We start from the raw sequence: 24459 nt of genomic DNA on the forward strand, positions 1-24459 counted from the left end.
GTTACATGGTGAAAATAAAAACTGTATAAGCCATCATTGTGGATGTCTCAGCGCGTTCGGCTGTTAACCGAAAGTTCGTGGTTCAACCCCACCGAAGGACGCAATGAACAGTTCCTGAATTTGCAATGGGTAGCAATTTGACATTGGAAAATGAGATGGGTTTGTATACTGTAAACTGTATAAGACATCGATACGGATGTGTCCATGGCGCAATTGGTGAGGGCTTTCGGCTGTTAACTGAAAAGTTGGTGGTTCGAGTCCACCAAGGGATGCAGTGAACATTTGGAGGCGCAATGAAAATTTTCTGAATTCGACTTTTGGAATCAATTCAATCTCTCTTGGTAGACAATGACATGCATTACACGGGGAAACTCCAAACTGGATAAGCTAGCGTTGAGGATCATTCTGTTGCACGTTTGGTGAGCGTGTTCGGCTGTTAACAGAAAGGTTGGTGGGTCGAGCCCACCCAGGGACGCAAATAAGGTTTCCTGAATTTGACATTTGGTAACAATTCAAATTTTGTAAACAATGACATAGGTCAAACGTTCGAAATGAAAATTATACAAGCTATTGTTGTGTATGTCTCTATGGCGCAATTGGTGAGCTCGTTCGGCTGTTAACCGAAAGGTCGGTGGGTCAACCCCACCCAGGGACGCAATGAACGTTTCTTGAATTTGCATTTGGTATCAATTTGATATTAGAAAGTTACTTGGGTTACACAGTGAAAATCAAAACTGTATAAGCCATCAATGCGATGTCTCTGTGGCGCAATTGGTGAGCGCGTTTGGCTGTTGGTGGGTCAAGCCCACTCAGGGACGCAATGAAGGGTTTCTGAATTTGATATTTGGTATCGACATGGGTCATACGTTTAAAATTAAAACCGAACAAGCCATCACAGAGACGGAAGTCTCTGTGGCGCAATTGGTGAGCACATTCAGCTGATAACTGAAACGTTGGTGGTTCCAGCCCACCCAGGGACACTATGAGCATCCTTTGAATTTGTGTTTGTTATTATTTCAAAACAATGACAGGTCACATGTTCAAAATGAAAATTATACAAGCTATTGTTGTCTTCTGAATTTGCCTTAGTATCAATTCTTTTAGGAAATGACATGGGTTACACGGTGAAAATCAAAACTGTATAAGACATCGATGCGAATGTCTGTGTGGCAAAATTGGTGAGCGAGTCTGGCTTTTAACTGAAAGGTTGATTCAAGCCCACCAAGGCCCACAATAAGCATTTTCTGAGTGTTTATTTCAATTTGACGACTTAAGTGAAAATCAAAGCTTTCTATGCCAGCACTTAGGATGTCTGTGAGAGGTTCATCCTTCGAGTCCACCAAGGGATGCAGCGAACATTTTCTGAATTGTTCTGTTATAACTGAAAGGTTGGTGGTTCGAGCCCACCAAGGGAAGCAACGACATTATTTTGAGTTTGCCTTGGGTATCAATTCAGTTAGAAAAAATGACATGGGTTACACGGTGAAAATCAAAACTGTATATGATGTCAATGCAGATGTCTCTGTGGCGCAATTGGTGAGCGCGTTCGGCTGTTAACTGAGAGGTTGGTGGTTCGAGCCCACCCAGGGACGCAGTGAGTATTTTCTGAATTTGCCTTGGGTATCAATTCATTTTTAGGAAATGACATGGGTTACACCGTTAAAAAATGAAACTGTACAAGACGTCAATGCGGATGTTTCTGTGGTGCAATTGGTGAGCGTGTTCGGCTGAGGACTGAAAGATTGGTGGTTTGAGCCCACCCAGGGAAGCAAGGAAGATTTTCTTAATGCCATACATGTCTCTGTGGCGCTATTGGTGAGCGCGTTCGGCTAATAACCGAAAGGTTGATGATTCAACCCCAAGCAATGAACATTTCATTGAATTTCCATTGGCTATCAGTTTTAGAAAATGACATGGTTTACACGCTGAAATTCAAAACTGTAAAAGTTGTCAATGTGGATGTTTCTGTGGTGCAATTGGTGAGCGCGTTTGGCTGTTGACTGAAAGGTTGGTGGTTCGAGCCCACCAAGGGAAGCAACGACATTATTTTGAGTTTGCCTTGTGTATCAATTCAATGTTAGAAAAAAAATGACATGAGTTACATGGTGAAAATCAAAACTGTATATGGTGTCAGTGCAGGTGTCTCTGTGGCGCAATTGGTGAGCGCGTTCGGCTGTTAACTGAAAGGTTGGTGGTTCGAGCCCACCCAGGGACGCAATAAGTATTTTCTGAATTTGCCTTGGGTATCGTTTCATTTTTAGGAAATGACATGGGTTACACCGTAAAAATCGAAACTGTACAAGATGTCAATGCGGATGTTTCTGTGGTGCAGTTGGTGAGCGTGTTCGGCTGAGGACCGAAAGATTGGTGGTTTGAGCCCACCCAGGGTCGCAATAAGCATCTTCTGAATGTGTGTTTGTTATTAATTCAAAATTTGACAATATAGAGACTTTATATGGTGAAAATCAAAACTTTATATGCCAGCACTTAGATGCCTCTGAAAGGTTCATGCTTTGACTCCACCAAGGGATGCAGTGAACATTTTCTGAATTGGCCTTTTGGTATCAATTAAATCCCTCTTGGTAGACGATGATATGCATTACACGGTGAAAATCCAAACTGTATAAGCTAGCTATGAGGATCATTCTGTTGCACATTTGGTGAGCATGTTCAGCTGTTAACCTAAAGGTTGGTGGGTCGAGCCCATTCAGGGAAGCAATGGTTTTCTGAATTTGACATTTGGAATATGGACATGGGTCACACGTTCAAAATTAATATCGGACAAGCTACCAATGTGGATGTCTCTGTGGCGCAATTCATGAGCGCGTTCGTGTGTTAACTGAAAGGTTGGTGGTTCAACCCCACACAGGGACCAAATGAACATTTCCTGATGTTGCGTTAGGTCTCAATTCTTAGGAAATGACATAGGTTACACGGTAAAAATTAAAACGGTATAAGACATCAATGCGGATTTCTCAGTGGCTTAATTGGGGTGCGCGTTTGGCTGTGAACTGAAAGGTTGGTGGTTCGAAACCACCCATGGATGGTATGACCGTTGTTGGAGGTTACCTTCTGCATCAATTCTGTTTTAGAAAATGACATGTGTTACCCGGTAAAAATCAAAGTCTCTGAAAGGTTTGTGCTTCGAGTCCACCAAGGGATGCAGTGAACATTTTCTGAATTGGCCCTTTGGTATCAATTAAATCCCTCTTGGTAGACGATGATATGCATTACACGGTGAAAATCCAAATTGTATAAGCTAGAGATGAGGATCATTCTATTGCGCAATTGGTGAGCGTGTTCGGCTGTGAAGACAAAGGTTCGTGGGTCGAGCCCATTCAGGGACGCAATGGTTTTCTGACTTTGACATTTGGTATGACACGGGTCACACGTGCAAAAGAAAAACCGGACAAGCCATCATTGAAAATCAAAAGCGTAAAAGAAATTGATGCGGATGTCTCTATTTGAGTGTTTTCGGCTGTTAACGGAAAGGTTGGTGGTTCAACCCCACCCAGGGATGCAATGAAAATTTCCTGAATTTGCCTTGGGTATCAATTTGATATTAGAAAGTGACATGGGACACGGTAAAAATGAAAACGGTATAAGCCATTGATGCAGATGTCTCTGTGGTGTAATTGGTGAGCGCGTTCGGTTGTTAACCAAAAGGTTGGTGGTTCAACCCTACCTAGGACGCAATGAACATTCCCTGAAGTTGCATTGGGTATGAATTTGATATTAGAAAGTGACATGGGTTACACGGTAAAAATCAAAACTGCATAAGACATCATTTGTAATGTCTCTGTGGCGCAATTGGTAAGCGCATTCGGCTGTTAACTGAAAAGTTGGTGGTTCAAGCCCACCTAGGGACGCTGTCAGTATTTTTTGAATTTGCCTTGGGTATCAAGAATTTTTTAGAAAATGACATGGTTACACGGTGAAAATCAAAAGTGTAAAAGACATTGATGCGGGTGTCTCTGTGGCGCAATTGGTGAGTGCGTTCGGCTGTTAACGGGAAGGTTGGTGGTTCAACCCCACCCAGACACGCAATGAACATTTCCTGAATTTGCCTTGGGTATCAATTTGATTTTAGAAAGTGACATGGGACACGGTGAACATGAAAACAGTGTAAGCCATTGATGTGGATGTCTCTGTGGCACAATTGGTGAGCACGTTCGGCTGTTAACTGAAAGGTTGGTGCTTCAACCCCACACGGAGACGCAATGAACATTTCCTCAAGTTGCATTGTACATTAGTTTGGGATTAGAAAGTGACATGGGTTACACGGTGAAAATCAAAACCGTACAAGACATCAATGCGGATGTGGCTGTGTCGCAATTGGTGAACGCGATCGGCTGTTAACTGAAAGATTGGTGCCCACCCAGGGAAATAAAAATGTTTTGAATTTGCCTTCTGTATCAATTCAATTTTAGAAAATAACATGGGTTACATGCCGAAAATCTAAATTGTATAAACCATTAATGCAGATGTCTCCGTGGCGCAATTGGTGAGTGAGTCTGTCTGGTAACTGAAAGGTTGGTGGGTCAAACCCACCCAGGGAAGCAAGGAAGGTTTTCTTAATACCATACATGTCTCTGTGGCGCTATTGGTGAGCGCGTTCGGCTAATATCCGAAAGGTTGTTGGTTCAACCCCAAGCAATGTACATTTCATTGAATTTCCATTGGGTATCAATTTCATATTAGAAAAATGACATGGGTTACACGGTGAAAATCAAAACTGTAAAAGCTATCAATGCGGATGTTTCTGTGGCGCAATTGGTGAGAGTGTTTGGCTGTTAACTGAAAGGTTGTTGGTTCAAGCCCACCAAGAGATGCAATAAATCTTTTCTGAATTTGCCTTGGGTGTCCTGATGACATGGGTTACACAGTGAAAATCCAAACTGTATATAGCATCAATGCAGATGTCTCTGTGGCGCAATTGGTGAGCGTGTTCGGCTGTTAACTGAAAGGTTGGTGGTTTGAGCCCACCCAGGGAAGCAATGAGTATTTTATGAATTTCACTTGGTTATCAATTCATTTTTAGGCAATGACTTGGGTTGCACAGTAAAAATCAAAACCGTACAAAACATCAATGCGGATGGTTCTGTGGCGCAGTTAGTTGGGGTGTTGACTGAAAGATTGGTGGTTCGAGCCCACCCAGGGACACAATCAACATTTTTTGAGTTTGCCTTGTGTATCAATTTTAGAAAATAACATGGGTTACATGCCGAAAATCAAAACTGTATAAACCATCAATGCGGATGTCTTTGTGGCGCAATTGGTGAGTGAGTCCGTCTGGTAACTGAAAGGTTGGTGATTCGAGCCCACCCAGGGATGGTATGACCATAATTGATAACTGATTTTGTATCTTTTATTGATAATGAATTACTTTCGTCTATGTAAAGACACTGATCACGTTACTGTTTTTTCACAACAACACTATGCAACACTTTATTTCTATAAATCTCTGCAAATGTTTTCATTTCAAAATGATCACTTTTACAACATTCCAAAGAAATTACAATGTTTCATCACTGGTGACCTATTTTTAGAACAGGCCACACGGGCTGCTCAGGTGGTCCTTGGTAAGCACTGGTCGAGGGCAAGTTGTCGAAAGAGTGTGATGTCATCCACAGAATGGCACAGTGGGCCACTATAGAGCTCCGCACGTTGATATCACGCATCCCACGATGCACTGCACCCAATGTAAACAATGCTGCTTTGTCAGGATAGACCCTTATACATGCGGCACCTACCTGTGACGTGGTACAGGTTAAGTCTGTTCTCGACGTCATTTGGCTGAATGGGACCGACTGGGACCACGTGGATCGATTGAATATGCAGATGTGAAATAGGCGATGCCCAGCTTTGGATATAGCTTAAAGCTCCTCTCCATTTGGGCCACATGATTATCTTTTTCTAACTGCACTGAAGAGGCAATTTGCCTTGGGTATCAGTTCAATTTTAGAAAATGACATGGGTTACATGGTGAAAATAAAAACTGTATAAGCCATCATTGTGGATGTGTCAGCGCGTTCGGCTGTTAACCGAAAGTTCGTGGTTCAACCCCACCCAAGGACGCAATGAACAGTTCCTGAATTTGCAATGGGTAGCAATTTGACATTGGAAAATGAGATGGGTTTGTATACTGTAAACTGTATAAGACATCGATACGGATGTGTCCATGGCGCAATTGGTGAGGGCTTTCGGCTGTTAACTGAAAAGTTGGTGGTTCGAGTCCACCAAGCAACACAGTGAACATTTTCTGAGTTTGCCTTGGGTAATTTCAAACTGTATAAGCTAGCGATGAGGATCATTTGGTGAGCGTGTTCGGCTGTTAAGAGAAAGGTTGGTGGGTCGAGCCCACCCAGGGAAGCAAAGAAGGTTTTCTGAATTTGACATTTGGTATCAATTCAAATATTGTAAACACATGGGTCACACGTTCAAAATTAAAACCGTATATGTCTCTGTGGCGCTATTGGTGAGTGCGTTCGGCTAATAACCGAAAGGTTGATGATTCAACCACAAGCAATGAACATTTCATTGAATTTCCATTGGCTATCAATTTGACTAGAGAATGACATGGTTTACACGGTGAAAATCAAAACTGTAAAAGCTATCAATGAGGATGTTTCTGTGGCACAATTGGTGAGCGTGTTTGGCTGTTAACTGAAAGGTTGGTGGTTCGAGCCCACCAAGGGAAGCAACAACGTTATTTTGAGTTTGCCAAGGGTATCAATTCAATGTTAGAAAAAAATGACATGGGTTACATGGTGAAAATCTAAACTGTATAAATCATCATTCCTAATGTCTCTGTGGCGCCATTGGTAAGCGCATTCGGCTGTTAACTGAAAGGTTGGTGGTTCAAGCCCACCCAGGGATGCTGTGAGTGTTCTTTGAATTTGCCTTGGGTATCAAGAATTTTTTAGAAAATGACATGGTTACATGGTGAAAATCAAAAGTGTAAAAGTCATTGATCCGGATGTCTCTGTGGCGCTATTGGTGAGTGCGTTCGGCTGTTAACGGGAAGGTTGGTAGTTCAACCCCACCCAGACATGCAATGAATATTTATTGACTTTGCCTTGGGTATCAATTTGATTTTAGAAAGTGACATGTGACACGGTGAACATGAAAACAGTGTAAGCCATTGATGTGGATGTCTCTGTGACGCAATTGGTGAGCACGTTCGGCTGTTAACTGAAAGGTTGGTGCTTCAACCCCACACGGAGACGCAATGAACATTTCCTCAAGTTGCATTGTACATTAGTTTGGGATTAGAAAGTGACATGGGTTACACGGTGAAAATCAAAACCGTACGAGACATCAATGCGGATGTGTCTATGTCGCAATTGGTGAGCGCGATCGGCTGTTAACTGAAAGATTGGTGGTCAACCAGCCCACCCAGGGAAATAAATTTTTTTTGAATTTGCCTTGTGTATCAGTTCAATTTTAGAAAATAACATGGGTTACATGCCGAAAATCTAAATTGTATAAACCATTTATGCGGATGTCTCTGTGGGGCAATTGGTGAGTGAGTCCGTCTGGTAACTGAAAGGTTGGTGGGTCGAGCCCATCCAGGGAAGCAAGGAAGATTTTCTTAATACCATACATGTCTCTGTGGCGCTATTGGTGAGCGCGTTCGGCTAATATCCGAAAGGTTGTTGGTTCAACCCCAAGCAATGTACGTTTCATTGAATTTCCATTGGGTATCAATTTGATATTAGAAAATGACATGGGTTACACGGTGAAAATCAAAACTGTCAAAGTTATCAATGCAGATGTCTCTGTGGCGCAATTGGTGAGCGCGTTCGGCTGTTAACTGAAAGGTTGGTGGTTTGAGCCCACCCAGGGACGCAATGAGTATTTTCTGAATTTCACTTGGTTATCAATTCATTTTTAGGCAATGACTTGGGTTGCACAGTAAAAATCAAAACCGTACAAAACATCAATGCGGATGGTTCTGTGGCGCAGTTAGTTGGGGTGTTGACTGAAAGATTGGTGGTTTGAGCCCACCCAGGGACACAATCAACATTTTTTGAGTTTGCCTTGTGTATCAATTCAATTTTAGAAAATAACATGGGTTACATGCCGAAAATCAAAACTGTATAAACCATCAATGCGGATGTCTTTGTGGCGCAATTGATGAGTGAGTCCGTCTGGTAACTGAAAGGTTGGTGATTCGAGCCCACCCAGGGATGGTATGACCATAATTGATAACTGATTTTGTATCTTTTATTAATAATGAATTACTTTCGTCTATGTAAAGACACTGATCACGTTACTGTTTTTTCACAACAACACTATGCAACACTTTATTTCTATAAATCTCTGCAAATTTTTTCATTTCAAAATGATCACTTTTACAACATTCCAAAGAAATTACAATGTTTCATCACTGGTGACCTATTTTTAGAACAGGCCACACGGGCTGCTCAGGTGGTCCTTGGTAAGCACTGGTCGAGGGCAAGTTGTCGAAAGAGTGTGATGTCATCCACAGAATGGCACAGTGGGCCACTATAGAGCTCCGCACGTTGATATCACGCATCCCACAATGCACTGCACCCAATGTAAACAATGCTGCTTTGTCAGAATAGACCCTTATACATGCGGCACCTACCTGTGACGTGGTACAGGTTAAGTCTGTTCTCGACGTCATTTGGCTGAATGGGACCGAATGGGACCACGTGGATCGATTGAATATGCAGATGTGAAATAGACGATGCCCAGCTCTGGATATAGCTTAAAGCTCCTCTCAATTTGGGCCACATGATTATCTTTTTCTAACTGCACTGAAGAGGCAATTTGCCTTGGGTATCAGATCAATTTTAGAAAATGACATGGGTTACATGGTGAAAATAAAAACTGTATAAGCCATCATTGTGGATGTCTCAGCGCGTTCGGCTGTTAACCGAAAGTTCGTGGTTCAACCCCACCGAAGGACGCAATGAACAGTTCCTGAATTTGCAATGGGTAGCAATTTGACATTGGAAAATGAGATGGGTTTGTATACTGTAAACTGTATAAGACATCGATACGGATGTGTCCATGGCGCAATTGGTGAGGGCTTTCGGCTGTTAACTGAAAAGTTGGTGGTTCGAGTCCACCAAGGGATGCAGTGAACATTTGGAGGCGCAATGAAAATTTTCTGAATTCGACTTTTGGAATCAATTCAATCTCTCTTGGTAGACAATGACATGCATTACACGGGGAAACTCCAAACTGGATAAGCTAGCGTTGAGGATCATTCTGTTGCACGTTTGGTGAGCGTGTTCGGCTGTTAACAGAAAGGTTGGTGGGTCGAGCCCACCCAGGGACGCAAATAAGGTTTCCTGAATTTGACATTTGGTAACAATTCAAATTTTGTAAACAATGACATAGGTCAAACGTTCGAAATGAAAATTATACAAGCTATTGTTGTGTATGTCTCTATGGCGCAATTGGTGAGCTCGTTCGGCTGTTAACCGAAAGGTCGGTGGGTCAACCCCACCCAGGGACGCAATGAACGTTTCTTGAATTTGCATTTGGTATCAATTTGATATTAGAAAGTTACTTGGGTTACACAGTGAAAATCAAAACTGTATAAGCCATCAATGCGATGTCTCTGTGGCGCAATTGGTGAGCGCGTTTGGCTGTTGGTGGGTCAAGCCCACTCAGGGACGCAATGAAGGGTTTCTGAATTTGATATTTGGTATCGACATGGGTCATACGTTTAAAATTAAAACCGAACAAGCCATCACAGAGACGGAAGTCTCTGTGGCGCAATTGGTGAGCACATTCAGCTGATAACTGAAACGTTGGTGGTTCCAGCCCACCCAGGGACACTATGAGCATCCTTTGAATTTGTGTTTGTTATTATTTCAAAACAATGACAGGTCACATGTTCAAAATGAAAATTATACAAGCTATTGTTGTCTTCTGAATTTGCCTTAGTATCAATTCTTTTAGGAAATGACATGGGTTACACGGTGAAAATCAAAACTGTATAAGACATCGATGCGAATGTCTGTGTGGCAAAATTGGTGAGCGAGTCTGGCTTTTAACTGAAAGGTTGATTCAAGCCCACCAAGGCCCACAATAAGCATTTTCTGAGTGTTTATTTCAATTTGACGACTTAAGTGAAAATCAAAGCTTTCTATGCCAGCACTTAGGATGTCTGTGAGAGGTTCATCCTTCGAGTCCACCAAGGGATGCAGCGAACATTTTCTGAATTGTTCTGTTATAACTGAAAGGTTGGTGGTTCGAGCCCACCAAGGGAAGCAACGACATTATTTTGAGTTTGCCTTGGGTATCAATTCAGTTAGAAAAAATGACATGGGTTACACGGTGAAAATCAAAACTGTATATGATGTCAATGCAGATGTCTCTGTGGCGCAATTGGTGAGCGCGTTTGGCTGTTAACTGAGAGGTTGGTGGTTCGAGCCCACCCAGGGACGCAGTGAGTATTTTCTGAATTTGCCTTGGGTATCAATTCATTTTTAGGAAATGACATGGGTTACACCGTTAAAAAATGAAACTGTACAAGACGTCAATGCGGATGTTTCTGTGGTGCAATTGGTGAGCGTGTTCGGCTGAGGACTGAAAGATTGGTGGTTTGAGCCCACCCAGGGAAGCAAGGAAGATTTTCTTAATGCCATACATGTCTCTGTGGCGCTATTGGTGAGCGCGTTCGGCTAATAACCGAAAGGTTGATGATTCAACCCCAAGCAATGAACATTTCATTGAATTTCCATTGGCTATCAGTTTTAGAAAATGACATGGTTTACACGCTGAAATTCAAAACTGTAAAAGTTGTCAATGTGGATGTTTCTGTGGTGCAATTGGTGAGCGCGTTTGGCTGTTGACTGAAAGGTTGGTGGTTCGAGCCCACCAAGGGAAGCAACGACATTATTTTGAGTTTGCCTTGTGTATCAATTCAATGTTAGAAAAAAAATGACATGAGTTACATGGTGAAAATCAAAACTGTATATGGTGTCAGTGCAGGTGTCTCTGTGGCGCAATTGGTGAGCGCGTTCGGCTGTTAACTGAAAGGTTGGTGGTTCGAGCCCACCCAGGGACGCAATAAGTATTTTCTGAATTTGCCTTGGGTATCGTTTCATTTTTAGGAAATGACATGGGTTACACCGTAAAAATCGAAACTGTACAAGATGTCAATGCGGATGTTTCTGTGGTGCAGTTGGTGAGCGTGTTCGGCTGAGGACCGAAAGATTGGTGGTTTGAGCCCACCCAGGGTCGCAATAAGCATCTTCTGAATGTGTGTTTGTTATTAATTCAAAATTTGACAATATAGAGACTTTATATGGTGAAAATCAAAACTTTATATGCCAGCACTTAGATGCCTCTGAAAGGTTCATGCTTTGACTCCACCAAGGGATGCAGTGAACATTTTCTGAATTGGCCTTTTGGTATCAATTAAATCCCTCTTGGTAGACGATGATATGCATTACACGGTGAAAATCCAAACTGTATAAGCTAGCTATGAGGATCATTCTGTTGCACATTTGGTGAGCATGTTCAGCTGTTAACCTAAAGGTTGGTGGGTCGAGCCCATTCAGGGAAGCAATGGTTTTCTGAATTTGACATTTGGAATATGGACATGGGTCACACGTTCAAAATTAATATCGGACAAGCTACCAATGTGGATGTCTCTGTGGCGCAATTCATGAGCGCGTTCGTGTGTTAACTGAAAGGTTGGTGGTTCAACCCCACACAGGGACCAAATGAACATTTCCTGATGTTGCGTTAGGTCTCAATTCTTAGGAAATGACATAGGTTACACGGTAAAAATTAAAACGGTATAAGACATCAATGCGGATTTCTCAGTGGCTTAATTGGGGTGCGCGTTTGGCTGTGAACTGAAAGGTTGGTGGTTCGAAACCACCCATGGATGGTATGACCGTTGTTGGAGGTTACCTTCTGCATCAATTCTGTTTTAGAAAATGACATGTGTTACCCGGTAAAAATCAAAGTCTCTGAAAGGTTTGTGCTTCGAGTCCACCAAGGGATGCAGTGAACATTTTCTGAATTGGCCCTTTGGTATCAATTAAATCCCTCTTGGTAGACGATGATATGCATTACACGGTGAAAATCCAAATTGTATAAGCTAGAGATGAGGATCATTCTATTGCGCAATTGGTGAGCGTGTTCGGCTGTGAAGACAAAGGTTCGTGGGTCGAGCCCATTCAGGGACGCAATGGTTTTCTGACTTTGACATTTGGTATGACACGGGTCACACGTGCAAAAGAAAAACCGGACAAGCCATCATTGAAAATCAAAAGCGTAAAAGAAATTGATGCGGATGTCTCTATTTGAGTGTTTTCGGCTGTTAACGGAAAGGTTGGTGGTTCAACCCCACCCAGGGATGCAATGAAAATTTCCTGAATTTGCCTTGGGTATCAATTTGATATTAGAAAGTGACATGGGACACGGTAAAAATGAAAACGGTATAAGCCATTGATGCAGATGTCTCTGTGGTGTAATTGGTGAGCGCGTTCGGTTGTTAACCAAAAGGTTGGTGGTTCAACCCTACCTAGGACGCAATGAACATTCCCTGAAGTTGCATTGGGTATGAATTTGATATTAGAAAGTGACATGGGTTACACGGTAAAAATCAAAACTGCATAAGACATCATTTGTAATGTCTCTGTGGCGCAATTGGTAAGCGCATTCGGCTGTTAACTGAAAAGTTGGTGGTTCAAGCCCACCTAGGGACGCTGTCAGTATTTTTTGAATTTGCCTTGGGTATCAAGAATTTTTTAGAAAATGACATGGTTACACGGTGAAAATCAAAAGTGTAAAAGACATTGATGCGGGTGTCTCTGTGGCGCAATTGGTGAGTGCGTTCGGCTGTTAACGGGAAGGTTGGTGGTTCAACCCCACCCAGACACGCAATGAACATTTCCTGAATTTGCCTTGGGTATCAATTTGATTTTAGAAAGTGACATGGGACACGGTGAACATGAAAACAGTGTAAGCCATTGATGTGGATGTCTCTGTGGCACAATTGGTGAGCACGTTCGGCTGTTAACTGAAAGGTTGGTGCTTCAACCCCACACGGAGACGCAATGAACATTTCCTCAAGTTGCATTGTACATTAGTTTGGGATTAGAAAGTGACATGGGTTACACGGTGAAAATCAAAACCGTACAAGACATCAATGCGGATGTGGCTGTGTCGCAATTGGTGAACGCGATCGGCTGTTAACTGAAAGATTGGTGCCCACCCAGGGAAATAAAAATGTTTTGAATTTGCCTTCTGTATCAATTCAATTTTAGAAAATAACATGGGTTACATGCCGAAAATCTAAATTGTATAAACCATTAATGCAGATGTCTCCGTGGCGCAATTGGTGAGTGAGTCTGTCTGGTAACTGAAAGGTTGGTGGGTCAAACCCACCCAGGGAAGCAAGGAAGGTTTTCTTAATACCATACATGTCTCTGTGGCGCTATTGGTGAGCGCGTTCGGCTAATATCCGAAAGGTTGTTGGTTCAACCCCAAGCAATGTACATTTCATTGAATTTCCATTGGGTATCAATTTCATATTAGAAAAATGACATGGGTTACACGGTGAAAATCAAAACTGTAAAAGCTATCAATGCGGATGTTTCTGTGGCGCAATTGGTGAGAGTGTTTGGCTGTTAACTGAAAGGTTGTTGGTTCAAGCCCACCAAGAGATGCAATAAATCTTTTCTGAATTTGCCTTGGGTGTCCTGATGACATGGGTTACACAGTGAAAATCCAAACTGTATATAGCATCAATGCAGATGTCTCTGTGGCGCAATTGGTGAGCGTGTTCGGCTGTTAACTGAAAGGTTGGTGGTTTGAGCCCACCCAGGGAAGCAATGAGTATTTTATGAATTTCACTTGGTTATCAATTCATTTTTAGGCAATGACTTGGGTTGCACAGTAAAAATCAAAACCGTACAAAACATCAATGCGGATGGTTCTGTGGCGCAGTTAGTTGGGGTGTTGACTGAAAGATTGGTGGTTCGAGCCCACCCAGGGACACAATCAACATTTTTTGAGTTTGCCTTGTGTATCAATTTTAGAAAATAACATGGGTTACATGCCGAAAATCAAAACTGTATAAACCATCAATGCGGATGTCTTTGTGGCGCAATTGGTGAGTGAGTCCGTCTGGTAACTGAAAGGTTGGTGATTCGAGCCCACCCAGGGATGGTATGACCATAATTGATAACTGATTTTGTATCTTTTATTGATAATGAATTACTTTCGTCTATGTAAAGACACTGATCACGTTACTGTTTTTTCACAACAACACTATGCAACACTTTATTTCTATAAATCTCTGCAAATGTTTTCATTTCAAAATGATCACTTTTACAACATTCCAAAGAAATTACAATGTTTCATCACTGGTGACCTATTTTTAGAACAGGCCACACGGGCTGCTCAGGTGGTCCTTGGTAAGCACTGGTCGAGGGCAAGTTGTCGAAAGAGTGTGATGTCATCCACAGAATGGCACAGTGGGCCACTATAGAGCTCCGCGCGTTGATATCACGCATCCCACGATGCACTGCACCCAATGTAAACAATGCTGCTTTGTCAGGATAGACCCTTATACATGCGGCACCTACCTGTGACGTGGTACAGGTTAAGTCTGTTCTCGACGTCATTTGGCTGAATGGGACCGACTGGGACCACGTGGATCGATTGAATATGCAGATGTGAAATAGGCGATGCCCAGCTTTGGATATAGCTTAAAGCTCCTCTCCATTTGGGCCACATGATTATCTTTTTCTAACTGCACTGAAGAGGCAATTTGCCTTGGGTATCAGTTCAATTTTAGAAAATGACATGGGTTACATGGTGAAAATAAAAACTGTATAAGCCATCATTGTGGATGTCTCAGCGCGTTCGGCTGTTAACCGAAAGTTTGTGGTTCAACCCCACCCAGGGACGCAATGAACAGTTCTTGAATTTGCAATGGGTAGCAATTTGGCATTGGAAAATGAGATGGGTTTGCTACTGTAAACTGTATAAGACATCGATACGGATGTGTCCATGGCGCAATTGGTGAGGGCTTTCGGCTGTTAACTGAAAAGTAGGTGGTTTGAGTCCACCAAGCGGCGCAGTGAACATTTTCAGAGTTTGCCTTGGGTATCAATTAAAAAAAAAAAAATGACATAGGTTACACGGTGAAAATCAAAACTGTATAAAGCATCAATGTGGATGTCTCTGTGGTGCAATTGGTGAGCGCTTTTGGCTGTTAACTGAAAGGTTGGTGGTTTGATCCCACACAGGGATGCAATGAACATTTCCTGAATTTGCATTGGGTATCAATTCTGTGCTAGAAAGTGAAATGGGTTACACGGTGAAAATCCAAACTGTATAAGCCATCAATGTGGATCTCTCTGTGGTACAATTGATGAGCGCATTCGGCTATTAACTGAAAAGTTGGTGTTTTGAGTCCACCAAGGGATGCAATGAACATTTGGAGGCGCAATAAAAATTTTCTGAATTCGACTTTTGGTATCGATTCAATCTCTCTTGGTAGACAATGACATGCATTACACGGGGAACATCCAAACTGTATAAGCTAGCGTTGAGGATCAATCTGTTGCACATTTGGTGAGCGTGTTTGGCTGTTGGTGGGTTGGTGGGTCGAGCCCACCCAGGGACGCAAATAAGGTTTCCTGAATTTGACATTTGGTAACAATTCAAATTTTGTAAACAATGACATAGGTCAAACGTTCGAAATGAAAATTATACAAGCTATTGTTGTCTTCTGAATTTGCCTTAGCATTAATTCTTTTAGGAAATGACATGGGTTACACGGTGAAAATCAAAACTCTATAGGACATCAATGCAAATGTCTTTGTGGCACAATTGGTGAGCGAGTCTGGCTTTTAACTGAAAGGTTGTTGATTCAAGCCCACCAAGGGCCACAATAAGCATTTTCTGAATTTGTTTATTTCAAAATTTGACAAGACTTAAGTGAAAATCAAAGCTTTCTATGCCAGCACTTAGGATGTCTGAGAGGTTCATCCTTTGAGTCCACCAAGGGATGCAGTGAACATTTTCTGAATTGTTCTGTTGTAACTGAAAGGTTGGTGGTTCGAGCCCACCAAGGGAAGCAACGACATTATTTTGAGTTTGCCTTGGGTATCAATTCAGTTGGAAATGACATGGGTTACACGGTGAAAATCAAAACTGTATATGGTGTCAATGCAGATGTCTCTGTGGCGCAATTGGTGAGCACGTTCGGCTGTTAACTGAAAGGTTGGTGGTTCGAGCCCACCAAGGGAAGCAACGACATTATTTTGAGTTTGCCTTGGGTATCAATTCAGTTGGAAATGACATGGGTTACACCGTAAAAATCGAAACTGTACAAGATGTCAATGCGGGTGTTTCTGTGGTGCAATTGGTGAGCGTGTTCGGCTGAGGACTGAAAGATTGGTGGTTTGAGCCCACCCAGGGTCGCAATAAGCATCTTCTGAATGTGTGTTTGTTATTAATTCAAAATTTGACAATGAAGAGACTTTATATGGTGAAAATCAAAACTTTATATGCCAGCACTTAGGATGTCTCTGAAAGGTTCATGCTTTGACTCCACCAAGGGATGCAGTGAACGTTTTCTGAATTGGCCTTTTGGTATCAATTCAATCTCTCTCGGTAGACAATGACATGCATTATGTCATGTCATCTTCCAAACCGCTTATCCTATACAGGGTCGCGGGGAATTGCTGGAGCCTATCCCAGCCGTCAATGGGCGAAGGCAGACTACACCCCGAACTGGTCGCCAGCCAGTCGCAGGGCACACATAGACACTGTCACTGAGCGTGAATCGATCCCACGCTGCCCGCACACAACTCAGGCGTGTGTACCACTACACTAACAGTGGATGTTGACATGCATTACACGGTGAAAATCCAAACTGTATAAGCTAGCTATGAGGATCATTCTGTTGCACATTTGGTGAGCATGTTCAGCTGTTAACCTAAAGGTTGGTGGGTCGAGCCCATTCAGGGACGCAATGGTTTTCTGAATTTGACATTTGGAATATGGACATGGGTCACACGTTCAAAATTAATATCGGACAAGCTAACAATGTGGATGTCTCTGTGGCGCAAATCGTGAGCGCGTTCGGGTGTTAACTGAAAGGTTGGTGGTTCAACCCCACACAGGGATCGAATGACCATTTCCTGATGTTGCGTTCTCAATTCTTAGGAAATGACATGGTTTACACGGTAAAAATTAAAACCGTCTAAGACATCAATGCGGATGTCTCAGTGGCTTAATTGGGCAGCACGTTTGGCTGTTAACTGAAAGGTTGTTGGTTCAAACCCACCCAGGGAAGGTATGACCCTTGTTGTAGGTTGCATTGTGCATCAATTCTGCTTTAGAAAATGACATGTGTTACCCGGTAAAAATCAAAGTCTCTGAAAGGTTTGTGCTTCAAGTCCACCAATAGATGCAGTGAACATTTTCTGAATTGGCCTTTTAGTATCAATTCAATCTCTCTTGGTAGACAATGACATGCATTACACGGTGAAAATCCAAATTGTATAAGCTAGAGATGAGGATCATTCTATTGCGCAATTGGTGAGCGTGTTCGGCTGTGAAGACAAAGGTTCGTGGGTCGAGCCCATTCAGGGACGCAATGGTTTTCTGACTTTGACATTTGGTATGACACGGGTCACACGTGCAAAAGAAAAACCGGACAAGCTGTCATCGTGGATGTCTCTGTGGCGCAATTGGTGAGTGCATTCGGCTGTTAACTGAAAGGTTGGTGGTTCAAGCCCACCCAGGGACGCTGTGAGTATTTTTTGAATTTGCCTTGGGTATCAAGAATTTTTTAGAAAATGACATGGTTACACGGTGAAAATCAAAAGTGTAAAAAACATTGATGCGGATGTTTCTGTGGCGTAATTGATGAGAGCGTTTGGCTGTTAACTGAAAGGTTGTTGGTTCAAGCCCACCAAGGGATGCAATAAACCTTTTCTGAATTTGCCTTGGTTATCAATTCAAATGACATGGGTTACACGGTGAAAATCAAAACTGTATACAGCATCAATGCAGATGTCTCTGTGGCGCAATTGGTGAGCGCGTTCGGCTGTTAACTGAAAGGTTGGTGGTTCGAGCCCACCCAGGGACGCAATGAGTATTTTCTGAATTTCGCTTGGGTATCAATTCATTTTTAGGCAATGACTTGGGTTGCACGGTAAAAATCAAAACCGTGCAAAAAATTAATGCGGATGGTTCTGTGGCGCAGTTAGTTGGGGTGTTGACTGAAAGATTGGTGGTTCGAGCCCACCCAGGGACACAATCAACATTTTTTGAGTTTGCCTTGTGTATCAATTTTAGAAAATAACATGGGTTACATGCCGAAAATCAAAACTGTATAAACCATCAATGCGGATGTCTTTGTGGCGCAATTGGTGAGTGAGTCCGTCTGGTAACTGAAAGGTTGGTGATTCGAGCCCACCCAGGGATGGTATGACCATAATTGATAACTGATTTTGTATCTTTTATTGATAATGAATTACTTTCGTCTATGTAAAGACACTGATCACGTTACTGTTTTTTCACAACAACACTATGCAACACTTTATTTCTATAAATCTCTGCAAATGTTTTCATTTCAAAATGATCACTTTTACAACATTCCAAAGAAATTACAATGTTTCATCACTGGTGACCTATTTTTAGAACAGGCCACACGGGCTGCTCAGGTGGTCCTTGGTAAGCACTGGTCGAGGGCAAGTTGTCGAAAGAGTGTGATGTCATCCACAGAATGGCACAGTGGGCCACTATAGAGCTCCGCACGTTGATATCACGCATCCCACAATGCACTGCACCCAATGTAAACAATGCTGCTTTGTCAGGATAGACCCTTATACATGCGGCACCTACCTGTGACGTGGTACAGGTTAAGTCTGTTCTCGACGTCATTTGGCTGAATGGGACCGACTGGGACCACGTGGATCGATTGAATATGCAGATGTGAAATAGGCGATGCCCAGCTTTGGATATAGCTTAAAGCTCCTCTCCATTTGGGCCACATGATTATCTTTTTCTAACTGCACTGAAGAGGCAATTTGCCTTGGGTATCAGTTCAATTTTAGAAAATGACATGGGTTACATGGTGAAAATAAAAACTGTATAAGCCATCATTGTGGATGTCTCAGCGCGTTCGGCTGTTAACCGAAAGTTTGTGGTTCAACCCCACCCAGGGACGCAATGAACAGTTCTTGAATTTGCAATGGGTAGCAATTTGACATTGGAAAATGAGATGGGTTTGCTACTGTAAACTGTATAAGACATCGATACGGATGTGTCCATGGCGCAATTGGTGAGGGCTTTCGGCTGTTAACTGAAAAGTAGGTGGTTTGAGTCCACCAAGCGACGCAGTGAACATTTTCAGAGTTTGCCTTGGGTATCAATTAAAAAAAAAAAAATGACATAGGTTACACGGTGAAAATCAAAACTGTATAAAGCATCAATGTGGATGTCTCTGTGGTGCAATTGGTGAGCGCTTTTGGCTGTTAACTGAAAGGTTGGTGGTTTGATCCCACACAGGGATGCAATGAACATTTCCTGAATTTGCATTGGGTATCAATTCTGTGCTAGAAAGTGAAATGGGTTACACGGTGAAAATCCAAACTGTATAAGCCATCAATGTGGATCTCTCTGTGGTACAATTGATGAGCGCATTCGGCTATTAACTGAAAAGTTGGTGTTTTGAGTCCACCAAGGGATGCAATGAACATTTGGAGGCGCAATAAAAATTTTCTGAATTCGACTTTTGGTATCGATTCAATCTCTCTTGGTAGACAATGACATGCATTACACGGGGAACATCCAAACTGTATAAGCTAGCGTTGAGGATCATTCTGTTGCACATTTGGTGAGCGTGTTTGGCTGTTGGTGGGTTGGTGGGTCGAGCCCACCCAGGGACGCAAATAAGGTTTCCTGAATTTGACATTTGGTAACAATTCAAATTTTGTAAACAATGACATAGGTCAAACGTTCGAAATGAAAATTATACAAGCTATTGTTGTCTTCTGAATTTGCCTTAGCATTAATTCTTTTAGGAAATGACATGGGTTACACGGTGAAAATCAAAACTCTATAAGACATCAATGCAAATGTCTGTGTGGCACAATTGGTGAGCGAGTCTGGCTTTTAACTGAAAGGTTGTTGATTCAAGCCCACCAAGGGCCACAATAAGCATTTTCTGAATTTGTTTATTTCAAAATTTGACAAGACTTAAGTGAAAATCAAAGCTTTCTATGCCAGCACTTAGGATGTCTGAGAGGTTCATCCTTTGAGTCCACCAAGGGATGCAGTGAACATTTTCTGAATTGTTCTGTTGTAACTGAAAGGTTGGTGGTTCGAGCCCACCAAGGGAAGCAACGACATTATTTTGAGTTTGCCTTGGGTATCAATTCAGTTGGAAATGACATGGGTTACACGGTGAAAATCAAAACTGTATATGGTGTCAATGCAGATGTCTCTGTGGCGCAATTGGTGAGCGCGTTCGGCTGTTAACTGAAAGGTTGGTGGTTCGAGCCCACCAAGGGAAGCAACGACATTATTTTGAGTTTGCCTTGGGTATCAATTCAGTTGGAAATGACATGGGTTACACCGTAAAAATCGAAACTGTACAAGATGTCAATGCGGGTGTTTCTGTGGTGCAATTGGTGAGCGTGTTCGGCTGAGGACTGAAAGATTGGTGGTTTGAGCCCACCCAGGGTCGCAATAAGCATCTTCTGAATGTGTGTTTGTTATTAATTCAAAATTTGACAATGAAGAGACTTTATATGGTGAAAATCAAAACTTTATATGCCAGCACTTAGGATGTCTCTGAAAGGTTCATGCTTTGACTCCACCAAGGGATGCAGTGAACGTTTTCTGAATTGGCCTTTTGGTATCAATTCAATCTCTCTCGGTAGACAATGACATGCATTATGTCATGTCATCTTCCAAACCGCTTATCCTATACAGGGTCGCGGGGAATTGCTGGAGCCTATCCCAGCCGTCAATGGGCGAAGGCAGACTACACCCCGAACTGGTCGCCAGCCAGTCGCAGGGCACACATAGACACTGTCACTGAGCGTGAATCGATCCCACGCTGCCCGCACACAACTCAGGCGTGTGTACCACTACACTAACAGTGGACGTTGACATGCATTACACGGTGAAAATCCAAACTGTATAAGCTAGCTATGAGGATCATTCTGTTGCACATTTGGTGAGCATGTTCAGCTGTTAACCTAAAGGTTGGTGGGTCGAGCCCATTCAGGGACGCAATGGTTTTCTGAATTTGACATTTGGAATATGGACATGGGTCACACGTTCAAAATTAATATCGGACAAGCTAACAATGTGGATGTCTCTGTGGCGCAAATCGTGAGCGCGTTCGGGTGTTAACTGAAAGGTTGGTGGTTCAACCCCACACAGGGATCGAATGACCATTTCCTGATGTTGTCTCAATTCTTAGGAAATGACATGGGTTACACGGTAAAAATTAAAACCGTCTAAGACATCAATGCGGATGTCTCAGTGGCTTAATTGGGCAGCACGTTTGGCTGTTAACTGAAAGGTTGTTGGTTCAAACCCACCCAGGGAAGGTATGACCCTTGTTGTAGGTTGCATTGTGCATCAATTCTGCTTTAGAAAATGACATGTGTTACCCAGTAAAAATCAAAGTCTCTGAAGGGTTTGTGCTTCAAGTCCACCAATAGATGCAGTGAACATTTTCTGAATTGGCCTTTTAGTATCAATTCAATCTCTCTTGGTAGACAATGACATGCATTACACGGTGAAAATCCAAATTGTATAAGCTAGAGATGAGGATCATTCTATTGCGCAATTGGTGAGCGTGTTCGGCTGTGAAGACAAAGGTTCGTGGGTCGAGCCCATTCAGGGACGCAATGGTTTTCTGACTTTGACATTTGGTATGACACGGGTCACACGTGCAAAAGAAAAACCGGACAAGCTGTCATCGTGGATGTCTCTGTGGCGCAATTGGTGAGTGCATTCGGCTGTTAAATGAAAGGTTGGTGGTTCAAGCCCACCCAGGGACGCTGTGAGTATTTTTTGAATTTGCCTTGGGTATCAAGAATTTTTTAGAAAATGACATGGTTACACGGTGAAAATCAAAAGTGTAAAAAACATTGATGCGGATGTTTCTGTGGCGTAATTGGTGAGAGCGTTTGGCTGTTAACTGAAAGGTTGTTGGTTCAAGCCCACCAAGGGATGCAATAAATCTTTTCTGAATTTGCCTTGGTTATCAATTCAAATGACATGGGTTACACGGTGAAAATCAAAACTGTATATAGCATCAATGCAGATGTCTCTGTGGCGCAATTGGTGAGCGCGTTCGGCTGTTAACTGAAAGGTTGGTGGTTCGAGCCCACCCAGGGACGCAGTGAGTATTTTCTGAATTTCACTTGGGTATCAATTCATTTTTAGGCAATGACTTGGGTTGCACGGTAAAAATCAAAACCGTGCAAAAAATTAATGCGGATGGTTCTGTGGCGCAGTTAGTTGGGGTGTTGACTGAAAGATTGGTGGTTCGAGCCCACCCAGGGACACAATCAACATTTTTTGAGTTTGCCTTGTGTATCAATTCAATTTTAGAAAATAACATGGGTTACTTGCCGAAAATCAAAATTGTATAAACCATCAATGCGGATGTCTCTGTGGCGCAATTGGTGTGCGAGTCCGTCTGGTAACTGAAAGGTTGGTCATTCGATCCCACCCAGGGACGCAATGAGTATTTTCTGAATTTCACTTGGGTATAAATTCATTTTTCGGAAATGACTTGGGTTACACGGTAAAAATCAAAACTGTATAAGACATCAATGTGGATGTCTGTGTGGCGCAATTGGTGAACGAGTCTGGCTGTTAATTGAAAGATTTTGTGTACGAGCCCACCCAGGGTCCTCAAGTTGCATTGAATATTAGTTGGAAAGTGACATGGGTTACACGGTGAAAATCAAAACTGTAAATGGGAACACTGCAGATGTCTCTGTGGCGCAATTGGTGAGCGCGTTCGGCTGTTAACTGAAAGGTTGGTGGTTCGAGCCCACCCAGGGACGCAAGGAACGTTTACTGAATTTGCCTTAATATCAATTCTATTTTAGGAAATGACATGGGGAACACCGTGAAAATCAAAACTGTATAAGACATCAATGCTGATGGTTGTGTGGCACAATTGGTGAGCGAGTTTTGCTGTTAACTGAAAGGTTTTGTATTCGAGCCCACCCAGGGTCACAAAAAACATCTTCTGAATTTGTGTTTGTTATTATTTCAAAATTTGACAATGAAGAGACTTAAGTGGTGAAAATCAAAGCTTTCTATTCCAGCACTTAGGATGTCTCTGAAAGGTTCATGCTTTGACTCCACCAAGGGATGCAGTGAACATTTTCTGAATTGGCCTTTTGTTGTCAATTCAATCCCTCTAGGTAGAAAATGACATGCATTACACGGTGAAAATCCAAACTGTATAAGCTAGCTATGAGGATCATTCTGTTGCACATTTGGTGAGCATGTTCAGCTGTTAACCTAAAGGTTGGTGGGTCGAGCCCATTCAGGGAAGCAATGGTTTTCTGAATTTGACATTTGGAATATGGACATGGGTCACACGTTCAAAATTAATATCGGACAAGCTACCAATGTGGATGTCTCTGTGGCGCAATTCATGAGCGCGTTCGGGTGTTAACTGAAAGGTTGGTGGTTCAACCCCACACAGGGACCAAATGAACATTTCCTGATGTTGCGTTAGGTCTCAATTCTTAGGAAATGACATAGGTTACACGGTAAAAATTAAAACGGTATAAGACATCAATGCGGATTTCTCAGTGGCTTAATTGGGGTGCGCGTTTGGCTGTTAACTGAAAGGTTGGTGGTTCGAGCCCACCCAGGGACGCAATGAGTATTTTCTGAATTTCACTTGGGTATCAATTCATTTTTAGGCAATGACTTGGGTTTCACGGTAAAAATCAAAACCGTGCAAAAAATTAATGCGGATGGTTCTGTGGCGCAGTTAGTTGGGGTGTTGACTGAAAGATTGGTGGTTCGAGCCCACCCAGGGACACAATCAACATTTTTTGAGTTTGCCTTGTGTATCAATTCAATTTTAGAAAATAACATGGGTTACTTGCCGAAAATCAAAATTGTATAAACCATCAATGCGGATGTCTCTGTGGCGCAATTGGTGTGCGAGTCCGTCTGGTAACTGAAAGGTTGGTCATTCGATCCCACCCAGGGACGCAATGAGTATTTTCTGAATTTCACTTGGGTATCAATTCATTTTTCGGAAATGACTTGGGTTACACGGTAAAAATCAAAACTGTATAAGACATCAATGTGGATGTCTGTGTGGCGCAATTGGTGAACGAGTCTGGCTGTTAATTGAAAGATTTTGTGTACGAGCCCACCCAGGGTCCTCAAGTTGCATTGAATATTAGTTGGAAAGTGACATGGGTTACACGG

At 42.5% G+C, this 24459-nt stretch overlaps 20 non-coding genes across 20 annotated transcripts; all 20 read left to right on the forward strand.

Moving 5' to 3' along the window:
* The first annotated feature begins 581 nt into the window (after positions 1 to 581).
* trnan-guu (transfer RNA asparagine (anticodon GUU)) lies at positions 582 to 655 on the forward strand. Its single transcript has one exon. It is a non-coding gene; the product is annotated as a tRNA-Asn (tRNA).
* Positions 656 to 906: 251 nt separating this feature from the next.
* trnai-gau (transfer RNA isoleucine (anticodon GAU)) lies at positions 907 to 980 on the forward strand. The gene has a single exon. It is a non-coding gene; the product is annotated as a tRNA-Ile (tRNA).
* A 538-nt stretch (positions 981 to 1518) lies between these two features.
* On the forward strand, positions 1519 to 1592 carry trnan-guu (transfer RNA asparagine (anticodon GUU)). The gene has a single exon. It is a non-coding gene; the product is annotated as a tRNA-Asn (tRNA).
* Positions 1593 to 2141: 549 nt separating this feature from the next.
* trnan-guu (transfer RNA asparagine (anticodon GUU)) lies at positions 2142 to 2215 on the forward strand. The gene has a single exon. It is a non-coding gene; the product is annotated as a tRNA-Asn (tRNA).
* A 1580-nt stretch (positions 2216 to 3795) lies between these two features.
* On the forward strand, positions 3796 to 3869 carry trnan-guu (transfer RNA asparagine (anticodon GUU)). Its single transcript has one exon. It is a non-coding gene; the product is annotated as a tRNA-Asn (tRNA).
* Positions 3870 to 4921: 1052 nt separating this feature from the next.
* trnan-guu (transfer RNA asparagine (anticodon GUU)) lies at positions 4922 to 4997 on the forward strand. Its single transcript has one exon. It is a non-coding gene; the product is annotated as a tRNA-Asn (tRNA).
* Positions 4998 to 6806: 1809 nt separating this feature from the next.
* Positions 6807 to 6880, forward strand: trnan-guu (transfer RNA asparagine (anticodon GUU)). Its single transcript has one exon. It is a non-coding gene; the product is annotated as a tRNA-Asn (tRNA).
* Positions 6881 to 7777: 897 nt separating this feature from the next.
* On the forward strand, positions 7778 to 7851 carry trnan-guu (transfer RNA asparagine (anticodon GUU)). Its single transcript has one exon. It is a non-coding gene; the product is annotated as a tRNA-Asn (tRNA).
* Positions 7852 to 9419: 1568 nt separating this feature from the next.
* On the forward strand, positions 9420 to 9493 carry trnan-guu (transfer RNA asparagine (anticodon GUU)). Its single transcript has one exon. It is a non-coding gene; the product is annotated as a tRNA-Asn (tRNA).
* A 251-nt stretch (positions 9494 to 9744) lies between these two features.
* On the forward strand, positions 9745 to 9818 carry trnai-gau (transfer RNA isoleucine (anticodon GAU)). Its single transcript has one exon. It is a non-coding gene; the product is annotated as a tRNA-Ile (tRNA).
* A 538-nt stretch (positions 9819 to 10356) lies between these two features.
* trnan-guu (transfer RNA asparagine (anticodon GUU)) lies at positions 10357 to 10430 on the forward strand. Its single transcript has one exon. It is a non-coding gene; the product is annotated as a tRNA-Asn (tRNA).
* Positions 10431 to 10979: 549 nt separating this feature from the next.
* On the forward strand, positions 10980 to 11053 carry trnan-guu (transfer RNA asparagine (anticodon GUU)). The gene has a single exon. It is a non-coding gene; the product is annotated as a tRNA-Asn (tRNA).
* Positions 11054 to 12633: 1580 nt separating this feature from the next.
* On the forward strand, positions 12634 to 12707 carry trnan-guu (transfer RNA asparagine (anticodon GUU)). Its single transcript has one exon. It is a non-coding gene; the product is annotated as a tRNA-Asn (tRNA).
* A 1052-nt stretch (positions 12708 to 13759) lies between these two features.
* trnan-guu (transfer RNA asparagine (anticodon GUU)) lies at positions 13760 to 13835 on the forward strand. The gene has a single exon. It is a non-coding gene; the product is annotated as a tRNA-Asn (tRNA).
* A 3861-nt stretch (positions 13836 to 17696) lies between these two features.
* Positions 17697 to 17770, forward strand: trnan-guu (transfer RNA asparagine (anticodon GUU)). The gene has a single exon. It is a non-coding gene; the product is annotated as a tRNA-Asn (tRNA).
* Positions 17771 to 18038: 268 nt separating this feature from the next.
* On the forward strand, positions 18039 to 18112 carry trnan-guu (transfer RNA asparagine (anticodon GUU)). The gene has a single exon. It is a non-coding gene; the product is annotated as a tRNA-Asn (tRNA).
* A 2357-nt stretch (positions 18113 to 20469) lies between these two features.
* On the forward strand, positions 20470 to 20545 carry trnan-guu (transfer RNA asparagine (anticodon GUU)). Its single transcript has one exon. It is a non-coding gene; the product is annotated as a tRNA-Asn (tRNA).
* A 1427-nt stretch (positions 20546 to 21972) lies between these two features.
* trnan-guu (transfer RNA asparagine (anticodon GUU)) lies at positions 21973 to 22046 on the forward strand. The gene has a single exon. It is a non-coding gene; the product is annotated as a tRNA-Asn (tRNA).
* Positions 22047 to 22314: 268 nt separating this feature from the next.
* Positions 22315 to 22388, forward strand: trnan-guu (transfer RNA asparagine (anticodon GUU)). The gene has a single exon. It is a non-coding gene; the product is annotated as a tRNA-Asn (tRNA).
* A 601-nt stretch (positions 22389 to 22989) lies between these two features.
* Positions 22990 to 23063, forward strand: trnan-guu (transfer RNA asparagine (anticodon GUU)). Its single transcript has one exon. It is a non-coding gene; the product is annotated as a tRNA-Asn (tRNA).
* The last annotated feature ends 1396 nt before the right edge of the window (positions 23064 to 24459 follow it).

This window comes from Filicampus tigris, chromosome 4, assembly GCF_054856515.1.
Source record: "Filicampus tigris isolate MCC_2025a chromosome 4, RoL_Ftig_1.0, whole genome shotgun sequence".
NCBI classification, from domain to species: domain Eukaryota; kingdom Metazoa; phylum Chordata; class Actinopteri; order Syngnathiformes; family Syngnathidae; genus Filicampus; species Filicampus tigris.